This window comes from Microchirus variegatus (assembly GCF_963457635.1).
Source record: "Microchirus variegatus genome assembly, chromosome: 6".
Lineage (NCBI taxonomy): Eukaryota > Metazoa > Chordata > Actinopteri > Pleuronectiformes > Soleidae > Microchirus > Microchirus variegatus.
The window spans coordinates 32,765,761-32,775,208 of record NC_139807.1 but is presented as its reverse complement, the minus strand read 5'-3'; positions in this window follow the sequence as shown (position 1 = coordinate 32,775,208).

The window sequence follows — 9,448 nt, the reverse complement described above, 5'->3', positions numbered from 1 at the left end:
TTAATCCAGGAGCTACTAAACTTGTTAAATGTTTATTGGACATTAATGGATACAGACCAATAAGTGTAAACTGTAGAACTACAATCTGGTCATTAAAATGATTACAAATGGGATTTATTTCTGTTTTTTTCCTTTTGTTTCCCTTTGGCGGCCCTCAGTCCAACGTTGGGTTCCTAAATTGGCCTCAGGTATCAAAACTTTGAGAACCCCTGTTATAGAAGATCTGTTTTACCTTTTACAAAAGCTGTAAACTCTCACTGCTGTGTATTTATTCCACAGATCTACAGACGCTTCAGGACACATCTTCACCGATGCACACTGTCCACTCTTTCATCATCATCATCGTGACCCAGCTTGTGTCCAGACGACTAACGACTCATCTTTTAAACTTTCTCCGTCACATCATTGCTACAGCAAATCTGTTTCTTTCTCCTGCGAGGCCACGAAACGCTGACGGCTCGGCCTGAAATGTGAGTTGCAAATCCCCTCGCGGCCTCGACGCTCTTTCCCCCGGAGACCGAGTCCAAATTTCTCGCCTCTCGTTTCTCATTCACGATTGTTTCTTTCAGACGGTCAGACAGCAGTTATACTTTACCACATAATGAAGCCGAAATAAAACACAAAAACATTGTGAAGCATAAAAAATATTAATCTATTCTCTTATCGCGAAGTCTCTTTACTTCGATTCCTGCAAAAGAAAAGAGCGGAGCTCGTTGCGTTTGAGTGAGGAGCAGCCGCTCTGCAGACCCCTCAAACCACTGAGCCAAACTCTTAATGAACATGAGCAGAGAGACAAAAATTGCAGCCAAATAAAAGAATAATAAAGGCATCTAAATCCTAACAAGCACGTCTTTGTTCTTCCACTCCACCCACCACAAGCTGGCTGCGTGAAAGAAGGCATTGTTGCAGCTTTGAGGGCAGCTCTGAGAGTTCCATGCCCACCGGCCTTCAATCACAGGGGATGTCTGAGTTTGACAGTATAAAGTCTTTCTTCTAGAACAAAATAAGACCCCTAAGCAATAGTGGATGAGCTGTTAGTAACCACACGGTCCACAGGGAGGGAGACCACGCATGCTAGTGCACTGTATACAAAGTGTTGGTGAGGGATGAGACAATGGACGAGTGAAAACATTACTGGATGCTGCACCACTTTTACATTTCTTACATTTATGCACACGAGTAAACGGCGTCTTCGGCTTTTTGGTTTCGCCACAAGAAAAGTTTGCCAAATGGATGTAAAATGAAGGAGATAAAACACTCACTGACCACTTTATAAAGTAAAAAAAATATTCATAAAGGTTGTCGGGGAGGTCTCTGCTGCCGTCGCTCGTGTGATTCAAGGTTCGATATTCAAGAGAACTGGCGCTCACCGAACAGAATATGAACTCCAGAGGTGGTTAGTTTCTGAAATACTCAGTCGTCTCTTCCATGTTTACATTCAATTTCAATCGAAGTAGCTTTATTGGCATTAAAGATTTTATTTATTAACAATAGTTTATTGTTTGTAATCTTTAAATAAAGCTTAAAGGTGCATTATGTAATAAATCATAAAATCCTCCTAATATGTCACAGAGACTCAGGAATAATGTTCATATAACAAACTGAACTCACCAACAACAACAGTACAGACAAAATATTTGCATTAAAAAAATATATATTTTGCAGACTGCAAATCATGTTTATGTTTTGAAATCATGTTTTGGCGTCATGTGGCGCCACCTACCGCCGTCTACCAATCATTGCAGTCAGTACCACTACGCCAACGATGTGGCCCCTTCTTGTTGTTGTTGATTTTGTAAAATATTGTCAGAGTCTCAGCTGCCGAGCAACCACGGGTTGCCAGTTACGTCAGAAAGCGAAACCTAAAAGACCTCGGTATTTTGAATTTGAATGTAGTAACTGTTTTTGGCCACATTCTTACATATGGCGCCTTTAAATTAAATGCACACACTGGTGTCTTTAGTAGTCACATGTCCGGTTTGGAGACTTTTAAGTCTGGGGTTTATATGTCATCAAGTTCTTTATAAAATTAGGCTTTTAGTGCAAAAACGTTTTTTGCTAAATGCATTAAGTTGCTGCCCTGTGATTGGCTGGTTAGATGTTTGAAGTTGCACAGGTGTACACAGAAGGCGCTTGTTTTGCAAAGTCATTTCATTGGGGTGTACTTGTACATCCACATGTGACAAATAAAAAATCTTGAAAATCTTGAATCTTGTAGCTAATAAAATGAGTTTAAACGATACCCAAAGCATTAACTCTCACTTGCAGGGTTACAGTCGTACTGTAGCTACTCAATCCATGCATGCGACGGCGCCGGCGCCCATCGCCCCTTGTTTCCTGGGCTGTTTTAAAGGGCATCAGCGAGGATCCACTGTGCCGTCACTGCTCCGTTACCCAGTTGTTATTCACTCAGTGGCGCTGTGTAAGGATTAATTCCAGCCTTGCAGGAAGAAGACACCATCGGTTTCTGCCTTAGCCAAATCAATAGGCAACATTCTTTCTAGCACAGCAGTCAATACACAACACTTAAGGTGTCTGAGGAAACTAAAGAACACCAATAATTGTTATTAATGCCGTAGACGTCCCCCAAGCATTGCATTTAGAAGCAATAAAGGCCTCTTCAGCTGCAGTCAAGTGTGTTTGAATACGCTGTACAGGAATGTTAACACACACGAACGGTGACTTGGATTATATGATGACTTTTGATCCGCTCTACTGTACTGTATATGCAATGTTATTATTATTATTATTATGATTACTGCAGAGATTCATGGTCTCCTGATGATGAATCGTATTGAAAACCACTACGAGGTTGAACATTTCTGGGTGATCAATAAACTTGTCAGCGATTACAGTTCATCCATGGTCACACTGTTATAGTTAGTATGTGTGAAACTCACTTGAAACGGAGGCACAGATCCCTGACACACTCGGAGAAATAAGGGTTCCAAAAGGGTTCTTCTACAAGGGCTGAGGTTCTACCTGGAACCTTTTGCTTCTGAAAACCCCTTTTCCTGAAGAAAGGGTTTTTCAAGGGTTCTTGGTAACACCAATGGTACCATTTTGATCCAGAGAACCCTTTAAAACTCCTTTACTGAATAAAGGGTTTTAAAGGGGTTCTACCTGGAACCCTCCAAAAAGGGTTCTCCTATGAGGACAAGCCGAAGAACCTTATATGGTTCCACTTAGCGCTTTTATTTCTAAGAGTGCAGAGTTGACAATGAAAAAGAAGTGAATATTTTTGCCTTTTTTATCAGTAGATTGAGTCTGATTAAGAAAAAGAAAGTGTTAATATGAACTAGAGTAAACACTGAGAACTTTCCCAGTTCAGATTCCTACAGTCAAGAGTCACATTTTGCCGTAACAAAACAGAAACTACACAATAATAATAGACCTACAAAAGGTTTTTTTTGCAACTTTTATTAATAAAAGTGTTGAAAAGTTCCCATGTTCCAAGGTTAGTGATTGTTTAGAAAGAAAAAGCCTGGACCTGTGAATGGATCAGCACTAAAAACCACTAAAATTCCATCAAAATCCAAAATTTTACTCTTTGACAAACAGACAAACACGAACACTCCCACAAACATGACCTCTAAAAAAACAATTATTGTAACAAAAAAAAAATCATATATTCAGTTAAAAACACAGCTTTGGCTACGAGTTCACGCACGTTGCAAGGACACACACACACACACACACACACACACACACACACACACACACACACACACACACACACACACACACACACACACACACACACACACACACACACACACACATAGACTTTAAGTGCACCTACTGTTACACACCATACACAAAGACACTTTATCAGTGCAGCCGGTCATCAAGTGAAGGACGACTAACAACAAGCATACATCGCTTCCTGCTTCCATCATAAACCACATGTGGTTCAGAACTGGTGAAGGTGTAACACAAGACGAGTGTGTGTGTGTGTGTGTGTGTGTGTGTTCTTGTACTTGCAGCATACTGAGGACCAGTGAGGGGTTTTTAACCAACAAAGTGAGGTCATTTTTACGGATTGAGGACATTTTGGCCGGTCCTCACTTTGTTTTCATTGAAATCACTTCCTTAGGTTCCTATAATATGCTATACTCAATTTGTCAAAATATATATATATACATTTTGGACGACATAATATAGTATGACGGTTTTGTCAAAATTTGGACCAAAAATTTTGGGTCAAATATTTTTTTTCAAATTTTGGACGACATAGTATAGTATGACATTTTGTCAAACTTTGGACCAAAAATTTCCGGTCAATTTTTTTTTTCAAATTTTGGAACAACATTTTTCGGTCAAATTAAAAAAAAAAATTTTTGGCACGACATAGTACAGTATGACGTTTTTGTCAAATTTTGGACCAAAAATAATTTAAAAAATATATAAATAAAAAAAGTTTTCCAGACCTTTTTTGCTCTGGGGCTCCACCTGCAGACATTCTATGGTACTGCACCCAGTAGTTTGTAGATAAGTAGATAATTAGTAATTGTGTTGATTTATAAAGTGGAAATGCTGGTCCTCGCTTTGTCAGCACTTTTACCCGGTCCTCAGTATGCAGCAAGTACAAGAATGTGTGTGTGTGTGTGTGTGTGTGTGTGGGCGGGGGGGGCATTCTAAATTCAATCAAGTGAAGGCCATCTCCAGCAGGGTACCAGGGAGTGGTGGTGGGGGTAAGATGAGGGGAAACTCTGGTGAAGTTTCCACTGGTCCTGCTGAGCTCCTAATGCAGCCTTGGATGTAATTGGGTCCCAGAAGGCTGTTCATTATCTGGGGGGGTGAGAGCGAGGCAACAACACAGCAAAGGGGGGCAGCAGCAGAATGAAAATGTCTCGTTCTCGGTGCTCGGTGCCTCCGTCATGGCGCCGTTATGGGACGGGAGTTAATTAAAAGAGCGGTTGATGCGTCTGTTTTTTTCCTCATCAATCTCACTCCTGCTCTTATTAAGTTTGTAATGACGGCAGCGATCGTCGTCGTCGTCCTCGTCCTCGTCTGCCACCGCACACAGAAACAAGGGCAGGGCGGGGCGCTGTGTGTGTGTGTGAGGGACAGTCGTCGTCCCTGAAACCAACCTGGAAGTAACGACGTACCGAATATCCACCAGGGGGCGACTCCGCTGGTTGGTTTGCGTGGAAGATGATGGGAAAACAAGCTTCTGCATAGCAGGAAAATTGAGATGTGGCCAGAGTCAAAACTGATGCCAACGGTGGATCGTGGAGACAGTGGGAATAAGGAAAACGTGAACCGGGACATGCTGTCACACCTGGAGCGCCGTCCTGGGGGAGCAACCTGACAGCAGGAGGCGTGGTTGAGCCACCAAGAACCTTTTTAAAACCCTTTATACAGGAAAGAGGTTTTTAAAGGGTTCTCCGGATCAAAATGGTTCTTACTGGAACCATTAGTGTTACCAAGAACCCTTGAAAAACCCTTTCTTCTGGAAAGGGTTTTTCAGAAGCAAATGGTTCCAGGTAGAACCTCAGCCCTTGTAGAAGAACCCTTTTGGAACCCTTATTTCTAAGAGTGTAGTAAAACTTACTGCTTCTGATTCCCCCTTCATTTACAACGTAAGCATTTTCCAGAGAAATGAAAGGTCTCAAACCCTCGTTTCAGATCTTCATGATGTCGATTTTGTAAACGATCTTCACATTTTCATGAAAATGGAGGGTAAAGTGTGATCGGAGCCTGGTCGTAGGTAACATTGGTGAACTTTAGCGTCAAATCTGACTGGAAGATCACGCCGCCTTAACAACTGATCACAGGCACAACATCAGGTGAGCGTTCTGAGGAAGGCTAGTTCAGTCAGTAACATGACGAACTTTCACAACATACAAAATAAGCTTCCGATTCCAACGTCCGTAAACATTTTCCAGAGAAATGAAAGGTCTCAAACCCCAGTTTTAGGTCTTTCGTGGCGTCCATCCATCCATTAACTACCACTTTATCCCACACTGGACGGTCATGGGGGGTGCTGTGCCTATCTCAGCTGACATAGGGCGATAGGAGGGGGTACACCCCCCCGACAGTTGGCCAGTCCATCACAGGGCCACACATAGAGACAAACAACCATTCACTCACACTGTCACGCCTGTTTTTGGACTGTGAGAGGAAGCTGGAGAATCCGGAGAAAACCCCACGCACACACGGGGAGAACATGCAAAATCCTTGCAGAAAGACCCTTGTTCCAACCGGGGGCTCAAACCCGGGTCTTCTTGGCGCAAAAGGCGAGCGCGCTTACCGCTACGCCGACCATGTGGCCCCTTCACGATGTCGATTTTGTAAAATATCTTCAGATTTTCATGAAAAAAAGATGGTAAAAGTGTGATCGGAGGTAACATTTGTGAACTTGGCGTCGGCCAAATTGCGAATCTCGTCGACTTTTTCTTTTTCATAGCACAGTTCATCTCAACAAAGCCCGGCTTTGCTCTTATGAAAAAGCGCCAGCGTCTGTTTCTTGGGCGTGGCACAAGAGCCTCGCTCGAGAGGCGTGGCTTAGCGGCCTAATCCCTCGGCTGCCGTCTCCGCCGCCGCCTCGAAGGCCATTTTAATTCCCTCCATCATCGCAGCTATAGAGCGTCCCTGGAAAGCTTTGCTAAAGGTGACTGCTGACACCGTCATTCACCAGGACTATTTCAAAATGTCAGCCCGTGGCGGAGATTTGTCTCGTTAAAGTTTGCTGGAGTCCATTATATCCATCGCCTCCTCCTCCGCCTGCCACACTCAATCAAGGCGACTTGGAGAATGGCGGCGGGGGGGGGGGGGTCAAGGGAGCGCTCATAATCACACGTATTTGCATGAGAGTTACAAGTGAGACGGACGACCGCTGACCAACAAAAAAGGGAAGCAGCCGAGGGATTCGACTCGGAGAGAAAAACCGCTCCGCGAGTTGTCGAACGGCTGCATTTGAAGAAATCCCGAGCAGGTCGGGCCTGTTTTTGTCTTTCCCCGCTTTCCAAAACTTGATGCCAGATAGAGACGCTGGTTTCAGCACATGAAGACATGTCAGTATAACCGTGATGAGGACATCGAAAAACAACCATCCAGGCTTTTGTTCAACAGTCTCCCGACCTCAAGATTTACATAGAGCTTCAATAAAGACCAGACCCAAAGATCCGCCCACACGAAGCCCTCGCTGTTCATCTAAAGCATATCAATGTCTTCACAGCTGAGGGCTTTTCAAAGCCCCGGGATCACTCATGTAGATGTGTGACATCTGTGAGCGAGGGAGCGATGGACCAGAGCTTATATTCCTCTCTGATCACTTTCACTCGCTCCAGCTAACAATTGTGAAGCTGACAATGGAATTTCCATTATGTAGCTCGGAGGACGACGCTGTGTTTAACTTGGTTGTTGTTTGTGTTTGTGTTTGTGTTTGTGTGTTGTGTTGTGTTGTGTTGTGTGAACTCTGCCTTCTGACCTCGAGTGTGTAGTAAGAGCAAGTTCATCGGTTATGAATGAGGAATGAATCACTCACTGCAGTCAATGTGTTGAGATCAGTAGATTTTTGATTGACAGTAAATAAAATAAAAAATGAGAGCTGCCGTTTTCAAAATTAACTCATGTTTGGATTTGGCCCTGGAATAGATAGAGAAATGGTTGGGGGTCCAATTCCCAGGTCCCAGATTTATTTAATATCATGCATGAAATGAAGTTTTGATTTGTCAAAAACACAGACCTCTTGTAAATATATAAAATAGGGTTAAAATATTTTAGTCTGTGCTAAGACTCCACCCCCTCACGTCACTCTCAGCCCACTTTCTTGGCGATTTTCAAAATCAGGCATTAGTTACGTGTCCAGAAATGATGAAATCAGCAGATTAATAAATGACAAAAATGATTTGCTGCACACATGAAGTCACTGTGTAGAGTTTAGTAGCCTTTTGATTGACAGTAAATAAAAAGATAAGAGTTACTGTTTTCAAAATTAAATTATCTTTGGATTTGGCCCTGGAATAGATAGAGAAATGGTTGTGGGTCCAATTCCCAGGTGCTAGATTTATTTAATATCATGCATAACATGAAGTTGTTATTTGTCAAACATGGATCTCTTGGAAATATCAGATTTTCCTGTTCAAAATAAAACGAGGTGTTGCAGAAAGGGCAATAAAAATAGTCAGAACTGTTTCATATTTTAATACATGTTTGTGTCACGAGGTAAACTCTTTCATAACTCGTCTGATCAGTGACAGGCTCGTTGTCCCAGACTCCGCCCCCAGATTTCACTACCAGACTCCACCCCCCACACCCCCCCACCACCACCACCACCTCCCTCTTAGCCCACTTTCTTGGAATTTTTCAAAATCAGGCATTAGTTACATGTCCAGAAATGATGTAATCAGTAGATTGATAAATGACAAAAATTATTTGCTGCACACCTGAAGTCCCTGTGTAGAGTTTAGTAGCTTTTTCATTGACAGTAAATAAAGTAAAAAATAAGGTGTACTGTTTTTACAAATTAACTTATCTTTGGATTTGGCCCTGGAATAGGTAGAGAAATGGTTGGGGGTCCAATTCCCAGGTCCTAGATTTATTTAATATCATGCATAAAATGAAGCTGTGATTTGTCACAGACACAGATCTTTTGGAAATATATAAAATATCTGATTTTCCTGAGGTGTTGCAGAAAGGGCAATAAAAATAGTCAGGACTGTTTCACCATGCACAAAATTACCCTCGTCATGATTTATATAGTGGGACCCCAAATAATAAAAAAAAAAAAGTTTGGGAAACACTGTTCGAGCTTACCGTACCAACGTGTCCTTGAGCAAGACGCTCCAAACTGCTGCTGGAGGTTGTGCTGGCAGAGTTTGAATGAATAGACGTGTGATAGAAAAAGCACTGATGCGCTGTATGTACGTATGTGTGGGAGGGTGAATGGTAAAAAAAAAAGGTGTAGTGTAAAGCACTTTGAGTGGTCTTTAAGTCTGCAGAAGCACTATATGAATACAGACCATTAACCATTTATTCAATAGAATTGAGAGCAATTTACAGCGGAGCTGAAACAATTATTACTTCCCTGAAGGAGGTTATGGTTTTGGTCAGATGTGTCTGTCTGATTGTAAGCAGCATAACTCAAAAACATAAAGGACAGACGCCGGCGGGATTTTCTGGGGATGTAGGTTATGAAGTGAGGAAGAAATAATTAGATTTTGGGTGCTGATACAGATCCAGCTCCAGGATTTCCTGATACAGTTGTTAACCTCACAAGAAAGGGAAGTGTATTGGCAGAGGTTTGTACTCTCCGAGTGCTTTCTCTGGTTCAACTATTGAACTGCAAATCACACAGAATCTATTTATACAATCTAGTTACCGAGTCCATAAATACGCATGGTCCATACCATCATTTAATTGTAAACAAAAGGTTTGACTCTGTTCCTCTGACAAAGACAGTGGCTTTGAAGTGGATCTAAACCTCAGAACCACTTGTAAC